Source organism: Pipistrellus kuhlii, unplaced genomic scaffold, assembly GCF_014108245.1.
Source record: "Pipistrellus kuhlii isolate mPipKuh1 unplaced genomic scaffold, mPipKuh1.p scaffold_m20_p_1, whole genome shotgun sequence".
Lineage (NCBI taxonomy): Eukaryota > Metazoa > Chordata > Mammalia > Chiroptera > Vespertilionidae > Pipistrellus > Pipistrellus kuhlii.
Window position 1 is genome coordinate 42,744,908 of NW_023425404.1, and position 26,938 is coordinate 42,771,845.

At 36.8% G+C, this 26,938-nt stretch overlaps 1 protein-coding gene and 1 pseudogene across 4 annotated transcripts in view; one reads left to right on the plus strand and one right to left on the minus strand.

Annotated features, from left to right (window-relative positions):
- WDR72 (WD repeat domain 72) overlaps window positions 1–26,938 on the plus strand; it is a 172,015-nt gene that overhangs the window by 62,569 nt on the left and 82,508 nt on the right. The window lies entirely within an intron of this gene.
- LOC118731555 lies at window positions 2,409–19,941 on the minus strand (annotated as a pseudogene).

The following is a 26,938-nucleotide window of genomic DNA, read 5'->3' on the forward strand; positions in this document are numbered from 1 at the left end:
AACCAAGCCGCTGCTAATAGACATCATCAACCTGACTAAGAACTAATATGCCTTACAAATATGTGGTGAGTAAATATCAGCACAAAAACAAGAACACATATGATCTGCATCTACCAGACATATCACCAAGTGATCCTCTGTTAATCTGGATATCTTTTTGAATGATTATTTTTCTTGGTGCAGCATTCCTTTTGATAAAAATAGGTTGTAGCTTATAAAAATTTAGCTAATTTTATATTAACTCTTGAACTCTAGATAGATGGTTATGCATTGATAAGAGGAAAGAAATCTACATTCTGTGGTATAAGTTTTTTTGTTTGTTTGGTTGGTTGGTTGCTTTTTGTTTTTTGTTTGTTTGTTTGTTTAGTTGAGAGTATTTTACCTTTTTTATAATGCTAATTACAAGTAAACTAAAAATGTATCAGAAAAATTGGATCATTGTGGGGACAATTGTTCAGATACATTCAGCATCACTAGGATCACCTGCTTTTTAGCTTTCCAATGTCTAGGGTCTGTAGGCGCAAATCTCATTCATGAAGTGCCCATTTTACTGGTTTAATGCTCAGAAGGTAAACTCATTACTATTTCTTTCAGTTTCTTAAAGGATCTCAGAGCTACCCTTTTGACGGTGACAATAGTATATATATATTATTTTCTTTATATAATTTTGTTTCTTTCTTAACACTAGGAAGCAATAAAATGCCAGGGTCTTGTTTTCTTACCCTAACGCTGATTTGCACTTTACTTTTTAGTGCTTTACCTTTAGATGATTACAGTTTTTGGCCTTCGCTGTCTATAGGGTAAGAGAGTTGAATTAGACAGGGCTATCCCCTCCTTGGTTCTATATCCTATGCTTCTAATGAGCTTACTGTTAACTAGAGATTTTTTGTTTGTTCTTCTCCACTTACGAACTGCATCTCTTTATTTCATTCTCTTAGATTTGAGCCATTGAGACTTTTTATCTTACTCCTATTTATAAACTTGATAAATGTGAAATTTCAAGAGTGCTTATAAACTCTCCATTTTCCTTATTATTAATATAGTAAAATGATTAATGAGTTTTTACCAGGAAAAAAAAATCCCTTTTGAAAAAGAAGATATAAAGAACCCTCATTTTAGAAATGGGAAAAGTGAGATGCAATGCTCCTGTGAAATTTAGAACTCTTTAAGGGTACTCTGTGTTTCAGGAAATTTTAGTGTGAATTTTAGGAAAACACAAATGAAGCATTTTAGAATGGTAAACTGTCTAAGTGAACACATAGCTTGTAAGAACTATCGAGTGAGCTCTTTGTGTTTGGCAATATTTGGAATTTATTAGCGTGGTCTATTCATATTTTCTTCTTGCATTTGAAGAGTGCACATAGATTTGGGGAAAGGTTTTGAAAAGAACAAAAACTATAATAAAACATTTTAAAAATGAGTCCAATTTGAAATGCTGGAGAAGTTGAATTTGCGCAGTTACCCAAAGAAAAGTCTTCGGAGAAGGAGAGGGCCAAGGTCTCAAAGCATTTAAAGAAACACAATATATTAATGATGGGGAACTGATTTTTCTCAGATTCTGTGTTTAAATTGCATTGGGAGGGAATTATCTTCAAAGTAAGAAATAAACAATCCTACTAAAATCGTCTCTACAAGGCAGAAATCTTTATAGCTTCATTATATTTTAAAGAAAGAAGGCCTGCTTTGCCTGTTGGCTTGTTGATTTTAAATGCTTTAGCTGCATTGCTTGTTCGAAAAATGAGTAAGAGGAGAAACTGAATCATTTCAATTGCCACAATGTAGACCCATTGTACTGCCTGTCCTGGGCATGTTTGTTTAAAAAACTGATTTTTTAGAGCATGGATCCCTGATGGCTCCCCCTGTTGCTTATTCAGAGCGTCACTGTTTAAGTATAGTAGCTGTTAACCATACATAACTTTGGAGCACATGAAATTTGCCTAGCACCACATGTTAAAATGAGAGTTGGATATATAGGTTTCACTTACACAATAAACCCTTCCTAGTGATAGAATAGAGAAATGTACAGTACAAAGGTGCAGAAATAGACAAGGCAATTTGGAACACATGTGAAGCGATACACATGTTTGACAGAGGAAACCCATTTCTCACAAGTAAGTATTTTACATTTGTATTTTAAGTATCATGAAGTTAAATAAAACTTTTTAATAATACTTTTTTTTTTTTAAACATCTGCTTAATGAAGAATGTCCCTCTTCTCACTTTGTGGTATGGGTTTAAGTATTTTTTGGTACAAAATTGCCTCTAGGGTGAGAAACACTGTGAAAAGCCTATCTCAGCTTTGTTTCCAAACTGATTTAGGAGGTCTCAGCGTGGCTAGGAAGAGTAGGAAACGCACCATTCAGTGACTCCAGCTGTCCCCTTGCACACAGAAGCAACCCTGGATGTCCTCACAGGACTTCAAAGGCCGGCTTGTATCTAAACATTCGTTGGACGTAAATCAGAGGCACAAAAGGAGAATGCTCGTATTTCACGGTGCGCGGCGGCTGAAGGCCTGCGTCCTGCCGCACGTGCCGGTGGGAAGTGCCAGCAGCAGAAGGGCGCTGCTCTGACTCGCGTGACAAATGCAGTTAACACCAGATCCATATTAATGTTGTCAAGTTCCCCTGATGTATTTAAACAGATTTTAATTATTTCCATCATCCAAAGGCCTGCGATATATAGCCTAACAGTTCTCCGAAGAAAGCTCACTTAATGTGGGAATGTAAAACCTCTCGTAAAAATGAAACTTTCATATCGGCCTTAGTCATTGACCTAGGTTATTCATCAAGTCAGCAATTTGTGTGGCAAAGTGCCATTTGAATAGTGTATTGTTAGGATACTTATGGTCCACTTGACAAGGGCTCTTGCTGTAAATAGTGCAATTTGACTCCAGCTGTTAAAGAGTGGCTTTGACAGCAGCCCAAGAGAATGGAGATGCCTAACTGCGCTGCCAAAAATCAATATCGGGTTCTTGTTCCCAGTAACCTGTTCTTTTCTCTCCTGCACATTTATAAACGGCCGTCAAGGGTTTAGAAGTGGAAGTTTAAATATTATTTTAAATATAATTGACTTTGAGTTTCAAATGAAGGCTTGGGATCAGATGGTACAAGTGCAGAGTTTTAGGATATTATTTCCACCCCCTGGTTCATGTTTAGTCACAATTACAGGCTGGTTGAATTTGGATTCTCCAGCTTCCGGAGAAAAGAATTAGCGTAAAGCACGGACTCAACATCACGTGCCTATTCTATGCTGCAGGCGTATGTGTTCTTTTCGATCTCTTTATGAATTTACCTTCCGTGATCCTCCCATCTTCTCTGTGTGTATTCCTTTTTGTAGAGATGGCAGGGTTCTTTGTGGCTGTGCCCATACAACACCCACAGAAGATGACTACCAGTCATGTCCTCGGTGTTGTCCAAGATTTCCCTAAAGCAGACTCGTGCTGGTTTTGAAGAATTTCCCAGCAGTTTTCAGCAATGCAAGGCTGTTATGGTACCTGACTGTCAGCAGTAGATTTTGGATCTGTTAGTTATAATAACTATATGCAAGGGATCTTTTTTCATTGGGTTTCTCCACTGTGTTGGCTGTTACATTTGAGATAGAGTGCGGGAAGTGAAATTATATACTCAAAATGATTTTAAAAAAATGTTTCAAGAGTTGCATTGAATAAAAAATATTCCAGGTATAAAATACTTTTAGTTTACTGCTGATTTCCCAAGACTGCAGATATGATTTACTTAAATCATTTCTAGTTTTGACTGAATTTGATTTTGAATTTTATTGTTGTTTGCTTGAGATATCATAAATCTTCATCTAAGGTGTGCTGAGCAGGATTTGAAAGAGCTGTCATTTGTAACATGGCAAATGCTGGTAAAATGTGTACTTTCTCAAAAGCCTTTTCCAGTGAAAGCTGCTAAAGAGCCATCCTCCTATTATTTGCCAACTCTGAATTTGTTGAATTTATGGCTGAGATTGCAACTGAAAATTCATAAAGCTGATAATAATAATAATAATTGTGTACAGTGACCTTTAAGGCTGATTCAAGGTCAGTGTTATTGTTTTTATAATTGCTGATAGGCAGTTGTGAATTTCTACCAGAAAAGGATTTGTTCTGCTTTGTTTTTAGCTGGTTTCAAAATGTTAGTTCTTCTGTTAACTCCAAAGTAAACCTTTTTACTAAATGAATGCTTATGTCATTTTTTAATATTAGATTTAAACTAGATTTATCTCAGTTTCTCCCTCTAACCCTACAATATTCATTAATTCTTAAGAAACATTAATATTATAACTTTCTTTAGAATTAAACATTTTGATTATAATCATCAACTGACTTGTGGGCTGGGGGTTCTAGTGTAGGAATATGAATAAAAGGCATTATAATTTTGTAGTTAGTTTAATGTAGGAATAATGTTGCATAATTTATCAAGCATATCTTTAAACTTGCATTAATAATTTTATGTAGATATTTTGAAACTATGAATTCTATAATCATCTCAATCCTATATTATCTACGCTAACCATTTGCAGACATTTTCCTCCCTCACTTCTTCTTTCCGTACTTTTTATCCTTCTTAGTTGTAAACTGTTTTTGCTTTTTAAAAATCTTTGATGTTTCCAAGTTGTTTAAGAACCAGCTATTTATAGGACACAAAGATGAACTTATTCATCCTACTGAAATAAGTTCGTATTGGGTGGGATAGAAATCACTTCAATGGCCTTGAGTATTCCATTATTGAGAAACTTTGTGGTTCTGATTAAAAGGTGATGTTAAATGTTACCTCTTTACAGAGACTTGGTATTTCCTTGGTAATCAAGTTGTTGTCCTGCATCAGTAATATCTTGTGTTTATATCCTATTTTTGATGACTACCACAGTGGATGATATTGTCAGGTGTAAAAAAAAATAAAGTTTGTAGAAATTGGGATGTTGAGTTACCTAAAAAGGTTAGTAGCTTATACCAGGAAAGAAAAGAAGGAAAATAAAATCTTTCTCCTTGAAAGCTGGTAATCTCACTTATTGACTGAGAGTACCATCTGGACCCATTTAAAGGAACCCCAACAGGCACTCCTTCTGTTCCAATGACTTATGTTGAAGCTGGTCCTAAGAGAGTAGCAAATGCAAAAAAAGTGTAACAGGAAGCAATTCTCCGGGAAAAAAGAAGGCATTTATTCTAATGAAATAATTTCCCTATGCTGGTAAAAACAAAATGTATTAAGACCTTTGCTTTATTCATTGATACTAGGAGCTTGAACTTATTGAAAAAGATAGTCAACTAATATTGAATTGCATTTTAGTATTTAGAATTTTTCTGAATTGCATTTAATAGTGACATCCTGGTGGCACAGCCAGTTCTCTGCATCCCCAAATAGCATTCATGACATTAAATACAATTAATGACTAAGTGACATTATTTGTAATTTTCTACATACTATTAAGCTTATGAAAATGGCTGCTTTAATCCTAAATTAAAATGTCCTGCATAAGCTTGTAATCTTAGTATGCTTATTCATATCAGGTATAAAAATACACTCATAAGAGGCTGCTAGGAGCAGCTGGGCTTCTTGTACACACATTAAACTCCAGGCACATCCAGGCAGCACTGATCATTTTAGTTGTTTCTTCTGATAGTTTTTGTGTTTTGTCTCTACATGTTGTCCAAGACTTGATGGTTTTTCAAAGGCCCTTTGAGATGGAATACAGCTCTGCTCACCTTTAGTCCTTTCTTCCCAGCTCCCACTAGAGGTCTCTGCTCATTATACAAAACTTGGCCTCCTTTTACTCTCAACATTTTGTTTTTCTTTTTGCTCCTTGAACTAAGATATTAATCTGGGTGCAAAATAAGTAGTAATGGAGGTGTACAGGGTTTGCCAGAACCTTTATTTTTAGCCATAGCATGTTAGAATGCCAGGCGGTCAAGATACCTGTTCTCTCTTTTCCTTACTTTCCTTAGATTTTGGAGCCCAGTATTGACTGGATCATATGTAAATTGGTTCCTATCTCCGCTGTCATAGCCCCAGTGTAGCTGAGTCCACTGATGGACGGCCCCTGCAGCCAGGTTCCGACCTGCCCGGTTCCTCTCACTGCTGGGTTCCCATGTTGTCCCATCTTCACCTCCCCACTTTATTTTCTTGAACACTCATTGCCAGCTAAGCTTGTATAGGATACACTACCAGTTAGTTTGGGATATTTCTGTAGTCTCCAGAATTTCAGAATTCTTTGTGTTTGCTGTGATTAGTTGATGAGACTTAACTTTTGCTGGATCTCTGGTTTTTAGTTTCTCTCTATGATTACCTGGCTTAGTACTTCTTCCTCCCAGGTTGCCCCTCTAGGAGCCATAATCTTCAAACTCCATCCTCTCTGGGTTCTTCTGCCTGCACCCTTTGAGGGGGTGGTAGTTGATGTTATTTTGCTATGTATCAAATTACCACAAAGGTAAGTGTGACCTTAGAGCAATACACATTTATTCTATCGCTACTTCCCATGTTCTGGGAGTTGGCATAGCCTGGCTGAGTTCTCTGTTCAGGGTCTCACTGGCTGATATCCCGGTGTGGGCTGGGCTGCTATGTCATCCAAGGCTGAGGGTCATCTTCCAAGCCTATTCAGGTTGAGGGTGGAATTCAGTTCTTTGTGTGGCAGGACTAGAGTCTTATTTATTGGCAGCTGTTGACTAGGGATCACACACTCCTTGCCACACAGTCCCCTTTATCTTTAAACAAGGAGTGCAGAACTTCTTGTGTATACAGTCCCCTCATACTTTGAATCTCTAACATCTCCCTCTGCCCCCAGCTGTAAAGAACTCTGCTTTCAAAAACTCCATGTGATTAAGTCTGAATGACTCAGTCTCTCTATTTTAAAGTCAGTTGGTTTGGAACCTTAGTTACCTCAGCACAATCCCTTCAGCACAGTACCTAGTGTTTGGATTACTACCTGCAAGAAGGTGTATTTCATCAGGGTCTGGGAATCTTGGGGGCAACTTTATGATTCTGCCTACAGATGGGAACTGCTATTTTATGACTGTTACTCTCTTCTGCTTCTGGAACATTTAACCTCTGCCTGAATACTCTGATTAGCTATCAAGACTCCTGTTTCTCTTTGGGACCTCTTCTCCCTGTCTGCTCCTTTGTGGAGTTGACCTGTGGTATAGCAGATCTGTCTCTCTTGACTCTCAGGCCAAACCATGTTATGCAAACAGTCATAGTGTGGTACTGATCATGTAATTCTGTGACAGAGTATGAAGTGAATAATAGGAGTCCCGTCTCTGCCTACATGGTTATTATGAGGTTTAAATCAGAAAATAATTTTATAGTTGATAGGTCTCTCCAAACCTAAGAAGATACCTGAATCCATAACTTTCACAAACTTTGCTATTATATAATTGGCAGTCAACATTTTTTATTGTATTTTATTCAACTCTGTTGTAACTGGTCCTTAATTCATAGGCAGATCATTAAGTACAATAGAATTAAACAGTATAATCTACAAGATACTTAGTACTTCATTACCTATAAATGATATAGCATATCCCATAAAGCTTTTGCCTGATGTCTTCTTGATAAATCATTTAATATGGTTGTTTCTAATTCTCATTCTCAGGAGATGCTGAATTTCATTCAAAGAAAATATGCAACACCATATAATAATTAAAAGTTTCTTTACTTGAGAATTAAAGCAGGATAGTCAAAGATTGGTACCTGCAGAAAAATTTTAATTGATTTTCACTATTATCTAGTGACATTTTGTTTGTTTCCAAATTCTGGACACCTTAATGCATAATCAAAACCTAGAAAATATCCCCTTTATTATTTCAAAATGTTCATAAAATTCAAATGCTAACTAGTATTATTACTGTGTGATTTTTATTTTATCTTCTAAACTGGAAACCGAATCTACTCTTTTCTTAGCAAGAATGCCTTCTGAGTTTTAAATTTGATTTCGATACTATCTTGGGGATTGGGTAAATGTCCTGTAAAGGTTGCACACACTCTCCAGCCACATGATTTTCTAATCTGTTGAACTCATATCGTAGTTTATGAATTTGGCTTTTCATCTCCCACTAGTATGACCTGGATGAGAAGAGAAGAAGCTTGAAAATGGACATCCAGTTATATTAACCTGTGTTGTATTCATCCTTGAAAACAATTCAAAATAATGAAGCATACGTGAAAAATATATTGAAAAATGTCAACTGTATATTTGGCATTATAACCCAGATATTTAATTCCCAGCTACCTGGCCTCATTAAAGAAACTCATAGTTCTTCTTCTGTTGGTCTTCTGCCAGACTCTTTTCCATCTGATTCTTTACCCTGAAGTCTAAGGTACAATGGCACTTCCTTATTAAGTTAGTAGCAGCCCACCTTCTATTCTCTTTCTTGGCATTCTTTTTAATTTAATATTTTATCCTCCCCACCATCTTGCTTATAGGCAAGTGAACAAGGAAGAGCAAACCCTCAGCCCAAAGGGGTCAATGATCTGCTTTACTAGTTTATCACAATGAAATCATCATCTAACATAAGTAGGACACAAGGTAAACATTCAGAAATATTTTTTGAACAAACACATGGACTAAACACTATTAAAGTATAGACATGAAAAATAGATGATAAGAAAGTGGAGGATCCTTCCTTTTTTGAATTGTAAGGGAAAAAATGAAAATATAACTACCCAAAAAATACGTATTTACTCAGTCATTTGCTTTCAGTCAAAATTGGGTTGCATGTGACTTGATTTTACAGAGGAGAGTGACCTAATAACAATAGTCCATACAGCAAAGAGGCTGTTAATAGCTACCCCACTGATATTTAGACACCAATCCAAATCAATTCAAAGGTTTATAAGGCATATCAATATGTAGACCAGTCTAAATCAATTCAAAAGTTTATAAGGAAAAATATATTAAACGCTGGTGATGAAATTTGGCATGTTTAGTACATTGGGGAGAAATGATTCACTATAGGTAAGGTGAGCAACAGTGAGCTGATATAGATTTATAAAGAAAGACAAAAACAGTGTGGTTATATGGTTTCTTATACCAACAACCTTTATATTATTGCCCCATTCACTTGTCTTTAAATCTCAGACTCCTTTTTCTAGTAACAAAATTACCTAAAATAAGCACTCACAAATAGCCTGAGGATTATATTGTATATTGTGGGCCCTCTGCTTCCCTTAAATAATTACTTTACTAAGACTTCTCCTCAATGCAAAAACCCTGAAGCCAGCTACAATCTAATCAATGGGTTTGTAATAACTTTTAGAAATGTAAGTGTAATAAATATGAAGAGGCCTGATTTATGTTTTATTTCCCAGATGCAGAGTCTTTGGCACAATTTGCATCCCTCCAGTGGCAAGCATTGCTTCCTACTTTCCTAGATTATTTGAAAATTGCAGAAATCCCCCTCTCATCACAGGTTGGTGAAGAGAGGCCTGATTCTATTCTGTGATGTGTATAATGGCAAATGCTTGTATGCAACTCCTTATTGCAAGGATATAGGGTAGCATGCTGGATTAGCAGTCCCAGGAGGTATCCAGCCTCATAGGGATTCTCTTCCTTGTCTGCTTGCCTTCAGGGAGGAGGTGACTCAGTGACAGTGAACAAGCCAATGCTCCTCCTTGTGGCTTCCCTGATGACTCTGCTCTCTATGCATCTCTTTCTGTCCAATCTCATGTACAGGAGATGGTCTGCTCTCCACGAGTTTAAATCACACCCACACTACAGCATCTGTCTGCACTATTTAACATGCAATGGCTAATTAATTATGAATTACCTGGTTATTTTTCAAGTATTTGTCCATCTTATCTTCTCAATTAGGCCTTAAGCTCATTGGAAATAAAGAACTGCTGTGCCTGTATGTTATGTACATTTTGTAGCATAAAATAAAGAACAGAATGCTTCATTTATTCAGAAAATATTCAATGAATACCTAGTATGTGCCAGACACTTTAGTTTAAAAAATATTTTTATTGATTTCAGAGAGGAAGGGAGGAGAGAGGTAGAGACATCAATGATGATATAACTACTGATTAGTTGCCTCCTATGCACCCCCCACTGGGGATCAAGCCAGCAACCCGGGCATGTGTTCTGATCTGGAATCAAACTGTGACTTCCTGGTTCATAGGTTGATGCTCAACCACTGGGCCAGGCCTAGATACTTTTCTTGATACTAGTACTTTCAACCAAGTCCTGGAGTTCATGCCACTTAACATTTCTGGGGAGAGGAGAGAGACCATAATTTAAACAAAACAAAACCACAACAATGTCAGATAGTGATAAAGGCTCTATCACTATCTGACATTGTTGGGGAATTTTAACAACAGGGAATTTTAACAACAGGTGGGGTGATAGACATACCTAGAACTTTAGTCTAGACTGAGTAGTCAGAGGATAAGAAAGCATTATACTGTCTGAATGGGAAGAAGCCGGCTAATCATGTGACTAGCAGAGAGGAGAATATTCTAGGCAAAGAAAAGAGCCTAAATTAGCAATGAAGCCAAGGCCAGTGTGACTGGAGAGAAGTGCATGGGGAGAGAATTAGAAGTCCATATTCAAGAGTGAGATGGTGTAGACTAGGGGTGTCAAACTCAATCAGAGAAGGGGCCAAAATCTAAAATCCAGCCTAAATCGCGGGCCGAATGGTTTACTGAACAGTCATAAACTGTCATTGTGATGGAAACGCAGCGGAGTGCAGTGATGACAGCGCGGTGCGGGCCACATTGCAAGGCCTGGCGGGACGGATTTGGCCCGCGGGCCTTGTGTTTGACACATGTGCTCTAGGTATTGATTTAAATTTAATACATATGTGTTAAATTCAATTGACTAAGATAACTGGTGACTACATAGAGATATGTCCCAAATCTATATTTGGCTGGTTTTTCTTTATGTAAATACACATAAAAATCACTCCAAAGAGAAGTAGCTCTGTTTTGTTGTTAGCAGTGATAGTGATTTTTGTTTGTTTGTTGTTGTTTTGTACTTTGGTCTATTTTGTGGTAAACCAATTCTAAGTTATTTTTTCCTCACCTACATTCTTTCTGACCTCTTGGCCAATTATAAGCTTATTAGTATGATGTTTGGAAAGCATCAGCGTGATGTCTCTGACATGTCATACTTGGGAAGCAAAGGTGTTAGTCATAAGTCAAATTAGCATATCTACAGTACATGTCTTTTAATTAGTTTTCATCCCTAGGGGGTGAGTACAGAGTAATTTAGCAACCTTACTTGTTATCTTAATTGACAATTATATTCAGAGAGAAGTAAAAAGATTGATGAAAACAGTTGCAATTTAAGGAGAGTATATGACATAGTATCTTTTTGCCACTTATAATTTAGCTGCTTAATGAAATTGCTTTTGAATTTGATATTGAATACTTTTTTCTTAGTGTCATTGAAGTTTTTTTATAGGATGAAAAGCAAACCAAAGTTTAATTATGATATGTTTGCTCAGCTATAACCATCTTTCTGAAAAGTGGTGAGAGGGGGGTAGTTTCAGTATCTTCTAGTAATTTCTAAGAGAAATAAGGCACATAAGCATGAGAACCGCCATCTTATATGGTGGAAAGAGCATTGCAGTGTTCTCATTTAAACTGTGGACCTTAAGTAGTTGGGTTAATTAAATCAATGGCTGTATGAGTTTGAATCAGTCACCAAGCCTCTCTTTGCTATTGTGATAGTGTGATATAATAAGAAGTATATGCTGAGGGGCTAGATTATTATGATACCTGAACCCATAATAATCTGGCCACTCTGTATATCCTGTATAATAAAAGGCTAATATGCAAATTGTCCCCTCAACCAGGAATTCCACCAGCAGGCAGGAGAGCCAACCGCCCATGTCCCCTCCCCCTGGCCAGGTTGGCCAGACCCCCTCACACAAATTCATGCACTGGGCCTCTAATAAATTATATATATTGGACTTCATCTATGGTTCCTGACACACTGCTCCTAAAACCCTTGGAATTCCCTAAGCTATAAGAGCCATAAGGGTGTCTTGTTACTCATATCAAGCCTTTTCAACCATATGGGAGTTTATGTTAATAAGATGATTTTTGGAAAGGCCCTGGTTAGCTTTTAGATGGGGGTTGGTTGCCAAATGAATCAACCATGTCCATTGAGGGGTAGAACTTCTAGCCCTACACACTGACCTCCAGGGCAGGGAGAGGAGCTGGAGGTTGAATTAATCACCAGTGGTCAATGGTTTAATCAATCATGCCTATGTAGTGAAGGTTAATAAATACTGAAAAGGAGAGAGTTCAGAGAGCTTCTGAGTTGTTGAACACATAGAGGTCCTAGGAGGGCGATATACCTGTGATTTTGGAAACTCCTGGGGAGGCCGAAAGAGACCTCAACCCTGTGGCAGTGTCCAGGTCCTTAACTAAAATAGACTCAGTAAAACATAGAGATTCAATTAAAGGGAAAGTATACACAGATAAGGGAGTGCAGGCAGACTCCAGAAGTGAGTTGCCTCTCAGAGTCTGAGGCGTAGGTTTAAGTTTTGGGCTAGTGAGGAAGAACTCAGGGAAGGGCACATTTTGGGTGGTCCTGGGCAGAGTTGATGAGGGGTGAGTGAAGCACCTCCTTCCCAACAAGAGGAGGGATTTTTGTCTTCATTTGGTCCTCTTGGGAAATGTCATGACCTTGGTGCATGTTGGGTACTGGTCTATTTGCAATGCTAATAGTTTAATAGCATTGCAATTAGCTATAGGTCATTCTTCAGTCAGGGTTCCTGGCCTGGTTGGGCAGAACTTGTTTTTGTTTGTCTCTGCAGTTTCTTACAAGACTGTTACCTCTTGAAGGTCTTTTTCCAAGTAGAGGAGAGGAAGGAGGGCCCTGAACCCTAGTTTAGCTATCCTGACTCATCTGGAGTGGGCATGGAAGCACCACACCCCTTCCCATATACTCTGCCCTTTGTACAGGGATACCTCAGGGATACTGCAGTTCCTTTCCAGACCAGTGCAATAAAGCCATATAGTAATACAGCCAGTCACACAAATGTTTTGGTTTCCCAATGCATAAAAAATTTACGTTTACACTATACTATAGTCTATTAACTATGCAAAAGCATTATGTCCAAAAAGAACAATGTACATACCTTAATTAAAAAAGTTTATTGCTAAAAAAAAAAAAAAAAGTGCTGACCATCATCTGAGCCTTCAGTGAGTCATACATAATCTCTTTGCTGGTAGAGGGTTTTGCCTTGATGTTGATGGCTGTTGACTGATCAGGGTGGGGTTGGTACAGGTTGGGGAGTCTCTGGCAATTTTTTTTTTTAAGACAACAATGAAGATTTCAACATTGTTCCTTTCATGAATGATTTCTCTGTAGAATGAGATGCTGTTTGACAGCATTTTACTCAGAACTTCTTTCAAAATTGGAGTCATTCCTCTCAAATCCTGGTGCTGTTTGTAAACTAAATTTATGTAATATTCTAAACCCTTTGCTGTCATTTCAATAATTTTCAGAGAATCTTCACAAGGAGTAGATTTCATCTCAAAAACCACTTTCTCTGTTTATCCATAAGAAGTAACTCCTCATCTATTAACATTTTTGTCATGAGATTGCAGCAATTCAGTCCCGTCTTCAGGCTTCACACCTAATTCCAGTTCCTTACCATTTCTACCACATCTGCAGTTACTTCTTTCACTGAAATCTTGACCTCTTCAGTCATCCAGGAGGGTTGAATCAACTTCCTTCAATGTTTATATTTTTGTTCTGCCCATGAATTTCACATGTTCTTAATAGATATCTAGAATGGTGAGTTTGGAAGGTTTTCATATTACCTTGCTCAGGTTCATCAGAGGAATCACTATGGCAGCTTTAGTCCTACAACATGCATTTCTTTAATAATAAGAGCTGGAAGTAAAAATGGTTTCTTGATCTATGGGCTGCAGAATGAATGTTGTTAGAAGGCGTGAAAACAACATTAATTTCTGTCAATCTCCCTCAGAGCTCTTGGATGACCAGGGGCACTGTCAATGAGCAGTAATATTTTGAAAAAATTCTTTTCTAAGCTCCAGGTCTCACAGGGGCTTAAAATATTTAGTAAACCGATTTTTAAACAGATGTGCTATCATCCAGGCTTTGTGATTTCATTTATGGAGCTCAGGCAGAGTAGAGTTAGCAAAATTCTTAATGGCCCTAGGATTTTCAGAATGGTAAATGAGCATTGGCTTCATCTTCAAGTCATCAGCATTAGTCTCTAACAAGAGAGCCAGCCTGTCCTTTGAGGCTGTGAAATCTAAAGTCAGGCATTGACTTTTCCTCTCTAGCTATGAAAGTTTCTCTTCCAATATAAGGTTGTTTTGTCTACATTAAAAACCTTCTTTGCCTTGGCTGTGTTTCTAAGTGGTTAGAGTCCTGCACACTGAAAGGTCAAAGGTTGGATTCCTGGTCAAAGGCATGTATATGGGTTGTGGGTTCGCTCCCCACTCCCAGTCAGGACTGGGGTGCATACAGGAGGCAACCAGTGAAACCAGTGAATCTATCTCTATCACATTTATGTTTTTCTCTCTCTCTCCTCTCCACCTCTATTCCATTCTCTCTAAGAAAAATAATGAAAAAAATATCCTCAGGTATGAATTAACAAAAACAAAACAAAACGTACCCACCTTTGTTTATTATCTTAGCAGCTTCTACGGCAGCACTTGCTGCTTCACCTTGCACTTTTATGTTATGGAAACAGCGTCTTATTTTAAATTTCATGATTCACACTTTTCATTTTCAGCTTTGTCACCTCTCTTAATATCCATAGAATTGAAGAGAGTAAGAGCTTTGTTCTGGATTAAGCTTTGGCTTAAGGAAATGCTGTGGCTGGATTAGTCTTCTATACAGACCAATATAATTTATTCATATCAGCAATGAGGCTGTTTTGCTGCATTATCATTTGTGTGTTCACTTATAATTTCCCTCAAAACTTTTCCTTTGCATTCACAATTTGGCTAACTGGCACAAGAGGCCTAGTTTTCAGGCTTTATTGGCTTTTGACATGCCTTCTTCATTTAGTTTACTAGTAATTATTTTCAGCTTTTTATGTAATGTCAGACATACAACTTTTCCTTTCACTTGGATAGTCAGAGGCCTTTGTGGGTTTATTAATTGGCTTAATTTCAATATTGCTATGTGTCAGGGAATAGGGAGGCCCGACAAGACAGCGACAGATAGAATGGCCAATCAGTAGAACAGTCAGAACACACACACAGCATTTATTGATTAAGTTCACCTTCCTATATGGGCTCAATTCTAATAGGAAGGTCACAGACCTTCAATTTGTTTAAAAAAAAAATGCAGTATCTGTGAAACTCAGTAAAATGTGGTATGCCTATATCTCTTTATCAGGAAGCTCATTCATATTCTTTATTACTCTTTGTAATAAACTAGCAATCTAGTAAGTAAAGTGTTTTTTCTGAATTCTATGAGCCATTCTAGCAAATGCTAGAACCAGAGGGGAGGGTGGCAGGAACCTATGATTTATAATCAGTAGGTCAAAACCACATGTAACAACTTGACTGGCAATGTGAGTCTGAAGTGGGGCAGTCTTGTGAGGTTAAGCTTGTCACTTGTGGCATCTGATATTTACTCTAGGTAGATAGTGTGAACTCAGTTTAATTGTAGGACACCTACCTGGTTTCTGAGAATTGCTGGGGTAAAACTTCCACCCATGTACTGAGAGGACAAACACTTGAGTGATGATGATAGAGAGAAGAGTTAAGAAGAAGTGTTTTCCTTTGCAACAAATCTGTCTATCTACCAAGATCAAGTTGCATAAAGGATTAGGATAGGCTAGCAACAAAGAATGCCTCAAAAGTAAAAACAGTCAAAGTTTATCTTTTGCTCTATGTACCTATCTGAGGCCAAAAGAGGGTCTCTGCTCTTGATTGTCCTAGAGATCAAGCTAATTAAGTCAAAGCCCTGTGCTAGAAAAGATGGAGAACTAGAAACATTTGGTAAATATGCAAAGGACTGCACAGGTATTAATTTCTAAGATCCAGATATCTATAAAAGTCTATGACCTTTTGTGAGAAAGACTTGTATGGTGTTTTTTTTGTTTTGTTTTGTTTTTTTACAGATTTCTACTTTAAAAAGTTAAGACTCTCCTAGATGCTGTGATTATGAGTGACTTGAATTTTATTTTTGTTTATCTGTATTTTTAATATTATATAAGTAGTATTAATATTGTTTACTAAAGGCAAAGCAATATAACTAAAGTTGTTTTTCTATATTTAAGTATATCATTCAAATGTCCCTTGTTTACTTTACTAATTTAAAAAAAAATCTATGAGTGTATATAAATATCTTCGCCCTCTTTAATAATTCAGGAATTGATGCCTGAGTTAACATTTCACGTTCTGTAGTATTATTATTATTTCATAACAATGAAATATATCTTTTCAACTTTCCAGACTGAGTCACGTTATTTTTTTAGTCTTTCTGCCTGCAGAAGTAATCCAACCCTTGTGCATTTTGTTTTTGAGATTTGGCCATATGTATCCAGCATTCTGATGGGGTCCTCACCATAGCTTTGCACCACAATAGAATAATTCTTTCCATATTGTCTGCAGTTCTGGTGGTGCCCTACAAACGGAAGGACTTTGGCTTCAGTAGAATGTTAAATAAGTTTATCAGCAAAGACCCTTAATTATTCCTAGATTTTTTAAAAAAATCTTATCTTGGGCTACTATAACAAAATACTATAGACTGGGTGGCTTATACAAGAGAAATGTATTTCTCAGTTCTGGAGTTTGGGAAGTCCAAGGTCAAGGGGGCTAACTGATTTGATGTTTGGTGAGGGCCCTCTTCGTGGCTGTATGGGATTTTACTGTAGCCTTACGTGACAGAAAGAGTCATCTGGCTTTCAGTTCTCTTCTCAGAGGGGCACTGATCCCATTCTTGAGGACTCCATCCTCATAGCTGCCTCTGAAAGTTCCCACCTCCAAATACCATCACATTGAGATCAGGGCTTTAACATGGATTTGGGGGCAGCTCAAACATTCTGTCCATAGCATTAGGTTATGTGAATTATTTTTCATAATTCCTATTGGGCCACACCTCCACTTGCCATTTCTTTTTCTGAGCTCTCTCAGAGCCTTTTCCTGAAGTTGATTTCTGTCACTTTGTTATTTCATTTCATGGAAAGAAAACTATGGTGTGTATTTGCTTTTCAGAATTACTTATAAAACCCTAAAACTTTCAAGCTGGTATTTGGTCTTTATCCCTTTACTAAAGTTGGGGGCACACTTCTGGTTATTGTTCTTCTTTGTTCAGGAGGCTGCATTGGTCCCTAACGATTAGGGGACGTTCGGTCCTGTCTAAAATGCCACAAAAATGTGTCTCGCCCAGCTAGCTCAGTCGGTAGAGCATGAGACTCTTAAAATGCCACAAAAATGTGTAGCGGGTCTACTGAGATAAGAATGGCTATCATTGGCAATATAACCACAACACAATTATTGTAACAATAAAATGTGGTATTTTTGTCTATTAATCCTGTAAACCAAAAGTATAAATAAAAATGGGCTATTTGAACCAAGGATGTTTTCTAAGTGTGGATGTTTCTGGCAGACCAAATATCAAGGACCAATATGCTCATGGATGTTCTTGATAGGACCACATTTGAAGGACCTTTTGGCATGGGTCAAATATCTCCATGGACTGTTGGCCCAGATAGAAACTCACTACAGACTGATTCACTTGCCTCTCAGCATAATCATTATGGCTTGTCTTATTTTCAGTTCTTATAAAGGTATTATTTCTTATATCACATGATCTCACACATCTAGGAGAAATAATGAACAACGTAAACTGATAAACAAAAACAGACCCAGAGACAGAGAAGCAGCGATCAGACTGTCAAATCTCAGAGGGAAGGTAGGCGAGGGTGAGGGTAAGGGAGAGAGATCAACCAAAGGACTTGTGTGCATGCATATAAGCCTAACCAGTGGTCATGGACAATAGGGGGGTGAGGCCATATGTGGGGAGAGGTTTGGGATGGGAATGGGGGGATGAGGACAATTATGTGATACCATAATCAATAAAGAAGTTTTTTAAATGATATAAATTTATCCCAGGAAACAGCCTTCCCTTGTGGAACTTGGTGAGACTGTCATCAAGTTCCATGCTATAATAAATGAAATTAATTCATTATTTCAAAAAAATATCTCTATGGAGTTTTGGACAGGACCAGATGTTGTGAACGGATCCCTAAACTTTGTTTCTAGTTTGTTAGTCAGTTCTCAATCCAGTCTGCCCTGAAACATTCCTTCTGACCTGTTGGTAATTTTATTTAACTCTTTCTCTTCCTCTCTCCCTCCCTCTCTCCCAGTGTAATTATTAATAGTGCACTATTCCATTCTCAAACGTGGCCTGGTTTGAACAATAAATTATACAGTTATTTTATTTAAAAGAGAGTTCAGTGCTAGTGAAGAAAATTATATGTATCTTCTACTTTAGGTTAAACCAAATACCTCAAAATATTAAATGACCATGATAATATACTAACACAAATAGATTAATAAAGTATATAGTTGATGGTTAAGCATTTCCCTTTCACATTCAGATATGAAAAAATTCTAGACTCCCCTTCTATTATAGTAGGTGAATGGCATAATCTAACCTACAATTAATTATAAAAGAAGCATGCAATTTTGTTCATTAGCCAAAGTCAGAGTGTGCACTTTAAAACTGAGATTCCGTAGGATACACGCACAATATTTTACACCCATAAACCAATTTGAAGCCTCAAACACAATTTCATTTATCTTTATATTCTAAGCTTTATAGTGTCGCAGAGTGTGTCCATCTGTTCAGCCGAGATTGCTTTAACTAGTGAGAGGTCAGAAAGACTTAGATGATCAAGGTCAAAGGAGCCTCTTGACCCTGTGATACTTGCCAACACAGTTGCAACACCGGGACCGATATGCCGTTAGGTGCAGTTCGCTAAAGCAGTCTCCACGTTAATTGGTGATGATAGCAAGAAATAACCCAGTAAAGTTATTGCTGAAAGAAAACAAAAAGTATCCAATATAGTAATGTATTACCGGCCAGTGGGTTTCCCCCACTAGGTTGTTTTACTCCTGCAGTGGTGAGAGAAAGCAAAAAGGTCCGCTAACACTTAGCTGAAAATAGATGCCCCGCTGGCACAGGGATGAGTGGTGGCCCCATGATTGCCTGTGCCATTAGCTTGGTAATGTCGCCTCTATTGTAAAGTCAGCTCCCCAGGTTCTTCCTGTGCATCCGCTGCAGATGGAAGGCTTTCTCTTTTGTCTTCTATTTGTGCTGCCAGTCACATTGTTTTCCCCTGGTCCTTTGGAGGGTGACGGTTTTTACTACGAACAGCCATCTCCAGCAACCCTTGGGCTCAATGGTTCTAAAGATGAATGGCTGGCATTTTCACGTACCCCTTGTTGTTTGATGTATGCACTGTTGGGATATCTGCCCATGACTGTTGTCCCACCAATGGTTTTTCATATCTTTGTAAGATGTATGCTTTCCGTAACCAGTATATCCCTACCTGTTCGTGGTTCCCATGAAATTAAGTCATTTGTTATAAATGTTGAAATGTATTTGGTGCAATATGAGCAAAGCCCTTTGTAGATCTTTTTCATTTAGTCAACAATAAAAAAAAAGTCTTTTAAACATAGTTACTGGTTTCTGTCAATGAAGATAAAATTCCCATGGAGAAATATAAATGAGCTCTTTGGAACATCCAGACTTTTTTCCCATAAAAATTTCTTAAGATAAAGTATATAGCACTGAAGAAAGATAGATTAAAGGAGAGAATTCCCTAATTGCCAGCACAGACACGGTAAAATAAATCTTATTTCACATTTCCAATTTTATATGAAAGGTGTGGCTTTTGTTTTTGGTTTGGGTCTGTGCCTGCTTTATAACAGCTCCACCCTTACAGAAAGAGTGAAAGGCAGTAAGCAGACAGGTACTCCTACCTTCCTCAGACATTGGTATTCACTTCCAGGTCTGCTTCATCTCATGACTTGAATTTATTTCTGAAATAATTATACGCAGAAAGCAAGACTAACAGCATTTACAGTTTAAGCATAACAATCTTGATTTTGTTTTTGTAAATGAGGGTCCAGATAGTGTACTAAAGGTTTATTACTGGATGCATGTTTAGTGGCCAAAGTCCTCTTTCATACATTTAGGTTGCATATTTAAAATTAAATGATGTGTTATTATAATGCTTCATGGAAATGTCACTTTCATTAAAGCTTAGACATTTTGGTTTAAATCATGAAAATTAATAAATCATTGAAACTGTTATTTTCTCTACACACACACGCACACACACATTTCAGCTTTTAAGCTATTCAAACATTATCTACAATTAGATCTGTGATGAGTAGAAAGCTACAGAGCAGAGTTAGCCTCTCCTCCACCAGCTGCTTTTATTTTGAAAGGTTCTCAGGACTGTGTCTGAGTATTCCAAAGGCGGTTTGATGGGAAGCATTTCCCGAGCTACCTGGAATCAATTTGAGAAACCACAGTGCTGTGCACTTCTAAACAACTACGGACTTCAGCCCTGAAGGCCAGACTGGAACTGCATCATCTTTTCAAGGATTGGTAGAGAAAGGCATTTCAGAAAGAAAAAAAATAAATCTTCTAACCTGTTTCTGCACTTTGAGGAATTGCTTGACTTGCTGAATTAAAAATTTCAACTCAATAAACATGGAATTGCCAAAACCAGTTTGGCCTAGTGGATAGAGCGTCAGCCTGTGGACTAAAAGGTCCCAGGTTCTATTCCGGTCAAGGGCATGTACCTTGGTTGTGGGCACATCCCCAGTGGGGGGTGGGGGGGTGCAGGAGGCAGCTAACCGATGATTCTCTCTCGTCGATGTTTCTAGCTCTCTATCCCTCTCTCTTCCTTTCCATAAAAAAATCAATAAAAATATATTAAATAAATAAAAATTAAAATAAACATGGAATTATTTTTTAATTTTGTAATATATTTTTATTAATTTCAGAGAGTGGAAGGCAGAGGAAGAGATAGAAACATCAATGATGAAAGATAATCATTGATTGGCTGACTTCTGCATGCCCCCTACTGGTCATTGAGTCTGCAACCCAGGCATGTGACCTGATCTGGAATCAAATTGGTGACTCTCAGATTTATAGGTCGACACGCAACCACTAAGCAACACTGGCTGGGTGACTTGGAATTAATTAATTAATTAATTAATTGCTGACAGGGAGATCAGGCAATCAGTATCCCCCATATCACAAATATTTATAAACCAAAGAATCCTTAAGTCAATCTCTGCTTTAGCTCAGAGTTCGAATTTTTAGAACTAAAATTTTAAAGTGAAATTGTGTGAAAGATTTTAGCACTGGATAAATGTTAGCTCCCCATTACATTAATTAATAATACTTTGTAACCTGCATTTTCTACCCTGGAATCATCCAGAGGGCAAAGCGCAAAGCAGGAGCTTGTTCATCAGGAGTGCGTGTCTTGTTAGAAAAGTGGCTAGTGTCTCAAGAAAGAGGGTAAACCAATGTGGGATTCTCCATCAGCTAATGGAAATGTGTCTTCTCAGGGAGCTAGCAGAGTTCCCAGAATAAGCTGAATCCCTATGGTAAACAGCCTTTGGAGACAAGAAGGTAGATAGGTAAAATAGCATTTAAGTTGTACTTTCCATGAAATTTTTATGCGGTTCTGTGTATTAAATCAGTTAAAGTAGATGGCATGTCTTGATATATTTGAGGAGGGAAAATATAAAAGCATTTTCTTTTCCGGGACATCATGTCAGTAATATATACAGTAATTTGACTTTTCAGGTATGGTTTATGTTGTAACTTAAGACTTTCCAAAATACGATGTAGCAGTATTGGTTTTCATGTATCACTAATGGATCAAGGCTGAATTTTAGGAAGTGAGTGCTTGACAGTACGGGGAGGACCCTAACGTTTATGGGCAGTAAACAAACCTCTCTCCCTCTTCAAACCACTGCCTTTGTGTTAGTCTCATTATTAAGATGCTGTCGATGTGTTCCTTTCTAGACCATAGAATAAAGGCATGTTTACGGGTCTGTGTGCATATGTATAAATTTGTTTTCATAGAGAAATGAGATTGTATTATAGATGCTGTCTTATTTGACAGATTGCTTTGACAAATGAGAAATATTTGGAGTACATCCTTCTATATCAGAACCTGGTTAGATTTTTAACCAAGCCTCCAATAACTACTATTTTATTTTTCTCTTTCAGAAATCTTTGATGGGGGAGATATTTAGAATTATATGTTAATATACGATTATTGCTAGCTTATGCTGTTAAAATAGTTTTCTGTCATTTACCTGATGTTACTGTATTAATCTAATTTAAATGTCCAGGCATTGAAGAGGAGTAGCTATTCACATACATGGATTTAGGAAACCATTCCAACTTATCCAGTATTAGGAAAATGTATGAATCAAATTATTTTAAAAATTAAAAAAAAAAAAACACCCAGCAATAATCATACTGATTTAATTTATAATAATATGCCATTCCTACTATTATTGAACATATTTTTAACATTTTAGCAAATGCCAGAAATTAAGAGGAGTAATATGCTCTAAATAGTAATATGCTCTAAATAGGCTCAGTGGCTAGAGCATTGGCTCATGCACTAAAGGGTCTTGGGTTTGATTCTGGTTGAGGGCACATACCTCAGTTACAGATTCAACTCCCTGCCCTAGTTGGGTTGTGTGTGGGATGCAACTAACTGATGTGCCTCTCTCACATCAATATTTCTTTCCTGTCTCTCTCTGAGAATCAAAATATCCTCAAGTGAGGATTAACTGAAAAAAAGAAAAAGAAAAAGAAATATAAAAATAAGGATGGAAAGAATGGAACAAATTACCTTTACTTAAATATAGTAATGGTGGATATACTACATAAAAATATGAATAAAACAGAAAACCTAAAAAAAAAAAAAAAGATGAGCATTAGTGTGCTGAAATCAAATTTAATATAATAATACAAAAGAACAGGTTTTTTTGAAAATACAATAAATACAAAAATTATCTTCATAATTGCAATAAAATAGAAAATAAACAGGGATAAATTTAATAAAAAATATGTAACACCCATATGAGTACCATATTTTCCGGCGTATAAGACGACTTTTGAAATGAAGAAAAGCCTGCTCAGATTGGCCAGAGTCAGAGAGACAGTCTATAAAAAAAGAACTGGCGCCGGGACCAGTTTGGCTCAGTGGTAGAGCGTTGGTCGGCGGACTGAAAGGTCCCGGGTTCGATTCCGGACAAGGGCATGTACCTTGGTTGTGGGCACATCCCCAGTAGGGGGTGTGCAAGAGGCAGCTGGTAGATGTTTCTCTCTCATCGACGTTTCTAACTCTTGTCCCTCTCAATTCCTCTCTGTGTAAAATCAATAAAATATATTTGAAAAATAAATAAATAAAAATAAAGAAAGAAAGAAAGAACTGGTGTTGCCTCGGAAGTGGGGGGTAGTCTTATTCAGCAAATATAGGCATAGGCCTAAACCTATGTTTTAACTAAAATTAGGGGGGTCGTCTTATATGCCGGAAAATACGGTACATGTTTTAAAAATTACTAAAAAACATAAAAATATATTGATTTAATAAGGTATGCAACCCCAGAGAGAAAGCACAATATTTTTTCAATTAACATAATAACAAATTTATACATTTAATAACAATAACTTTTAAAATCTCCTTGGTGAGCTTTTGGAAACAATGATTTGATTACAAATTTTCTCTGGAAAAATAAATATATTAAATGACCTAAGAAGAATTAAGAAAAAGAGGAATCTTGGGCATGTGTAACAAAATAACCTATAGATTCACTCTTGGTTGAAGTGTGTTTTGAAACAACCTTGCTGGAGCGCATTCTAACCATTTCACCCTGAAATTCTATTTCAAAAAAATGTTTAAGAGAACCAGGGAAGTGGCCTATGAATTTTAGGCACAGGTGTGTTCAGAGAGGGATAGAAAATAGTGGTTTCATTTGTGTCCGTGGAGAAATGGCTTAGTTTTAGAACACTTTTGTTCTTTTCCAAATTACCCCAGCCTCTGCATCAATAAGATTTTGAAGAGACATAGTTCAACGTCAAGGCTATGGTATCTGAATACACCAGGAGCCAAGAGTGCAGGTGTCCTGAGTGATCTCTGGGCAGATCCGATCCCCCTGACAAAGGCAATCTGTTACGGGGCAGGTTGACTCTTGACTGACCCTGTAATTAGGTGCTTAAATGGGCTGGTGTTGCAAGACACTTATTTTTCACTTAGAGGACAGTTTTTTAAGTGAATTTCTCTGGTCACACAGAGGTTAGAGTTGGGTTTACAGAAATGTGCAGAACTAACACTTAAAGTCTGATTCCCGAGTTACTGCAAACAAAAGTGAACTTAATCATTATTTTTAAAATGGGCCCCAATTTTATTTGTTACTTTTCAAGAAGACCCGGAATAACATCTTCAATCACTATGAGTTACTATAGAGAGCCATGAACTCAGTATGTTTATTCTCAATGGTTTTGTGACTCAGCTTATCCAGCACTTTTAGGCTCAATAAAGTATTTTGTAAAAATCCTCATATTCTATGAAGTCTTAACAGAACAAATTTTGCTGATGCCGTGCACTGGGATTAAGGCAGGCTCAGCTTTTTAGAGATTGCAGGTGATGAAAATAAGGATACTTATACATATGATGATGATAAAAGGTGAATTGGGGGGGGGGGCATGTCATGAGACATCCAAGGAAAAAGCAAGATTACAGTTAGAAGGGGCTGTTAGAAAAGGTATATGAGGTTAAATCAGTTGGGGGAAATGAGCTTCCTTCCTTCCTTTCTTTTTTTAAAATAGATTTTTATTGATTTCAGAGAGGAGTAGGAGGAGAAAAAGAGAAACATCAATGATGAGAGAGAATCAATGATTGAGGAGGTCCAGACACAACAGCCAGAGAAGATGATAGCTTTAGGACAGTAGAAGTTCATGAGAGTTCTAATTGCATGGTTTATTTATTTCTTATATGCATTAGACATTGCATAATAAGATAATGTAAGAAACTCTTTTTACTAAATGAATAGGTAATGAATGGTATTACTATCTTAATTTCACTTCTTGATTACTACTGCTTATAAACGTCTTTTCATATTTTAATTGTAATGTTATTCTTTGTGAATTGCTATTGATGCCATTTGTCCATTTTCAGTCTGTATAGCTTTTATTTTTGGTTTTCAGAAATTATTTATTAATAATTATACGAATCCTTACACTATCTTATTGGTAGAAAAAAAATGTACTTTTGTCAGAGAAATAGAATTGTATAAAACTGAAGCCCATTCTGGATTTTTATCTTTAAAAAATTGTAATGGTTTGTTTTTTAAAATTTTCTTTTTTATGATTATAAACGAAATGTCATCAGTGCAAAAAAAAAAAAAATCCAAAATCAAAATTTATAATAACCCTAACATATAGAGATTACTTTAACTTCTCTTTCTAATTAAGTTATTAACATTTTAGTGCCTTTCCTTTATGAATATAAATAATGAATATAAATGTACATATTATATGTATAAATTTATATATGTCAATATGTAAAAATATCTATACATTCATACACACATGGCTTTATTAGAAGGGTATTATTTCTCTGCCTTATAGAATGCATTTTCCCAGGAAATATAGTTTTACACCATTATTTCAAAATATTTGAATGGTATGCCATTATATACGTATGCTAATTATTCAACAAGCTAACTATTTATTCAACAAATAGTTATTAACACCCTAATAGTGGCCCAGCTGCCATGGCAAAGTGGTTGAATGTTGACATATGAACCAGGAGGTCATGTTTCATTCCTGGTCAGGGCACATGCCCAAGTTTTTGCCTTGATCCCAGTGTGGGCCATGCAAGAGGCAGCCAATCAATGATTCTCTCTCATCATTGATGTTTCTATCTCTCTCTCCCCCTACCTTTCTATCTGAAATCAGTTTTGTTTTTTTTGTGTTTTTTTTTAAAGATGCTAATAACGCCTTAGAGCAGCACTGGGAATAAAGCAACGTACAAAACTCCTGTAGAGGTGAAGTTTGAATGCTATTGGAGAAAATACACAGTAAACAAATAAACATTGTATATAATATAAGTACTAGGAAGAAAGAAAAAAAAGGAAGATGATAGAAAGTAGTAGGTGAGCGTGAGGGGATGAGGTGCTTTAGGAAGGCCTTTTCAAGGGGCAGGAACCTCACGGACGTATGGGATCCCCCATGCCAATATTTAGGTCAAAATCATTTTAGGCAGAGAAAGAACAAAGTGTACCTTTAAAATAAATAAAAACAGTTTGACATTGATTAACATTTAGATTCCCTCCAATTATTTAAAAATTTAAATAAAATATTAAACAGGTTTGGAGAGACCATTCTTCTTAAAGGTTTTGTAAATTTTTGCAAGTATTCTAACTGTTCTCCTTAATTAAAAAAAATATATATATATTATTGATTTTTGTACAGAGAGGAAGGAAGAGAGATAGAGAGTTAGAAACATCGATGAGAGAGAGTCATCGATCAGCTGCCTCCTGCACACCCCCTATTGGGGATATGCCCACAACCGAGGTACATGCCCTTGACTGGAATTGAACCCGGGACCCTTCAGTCCCCAAGCCGACGCTCTGTCCACTGAGCCAAACCGGTTTCGGGTGTTCTCCTTAATTTTCAAACTTATTTTCCTCCTGTTGTATGTCTTCATGGCCATACTGATAAGAAGATGTGAAAGTGTATATGAAAGGATGTCTATCAAATTCCATAATATTCCATGGGTTCTAATTTATATTTTTTAAAAGAAAAACAAAAGTTTAAGAAAAAATTATTTGAGTATATTAGAATATAGGATGTATAATTTAGAGAATTTTTATAATTAAAAGAAAAAAATTAAAATGACTTGCCATTACTTGTACTGCTACTTAATACTTTCTGTTTATGCCAT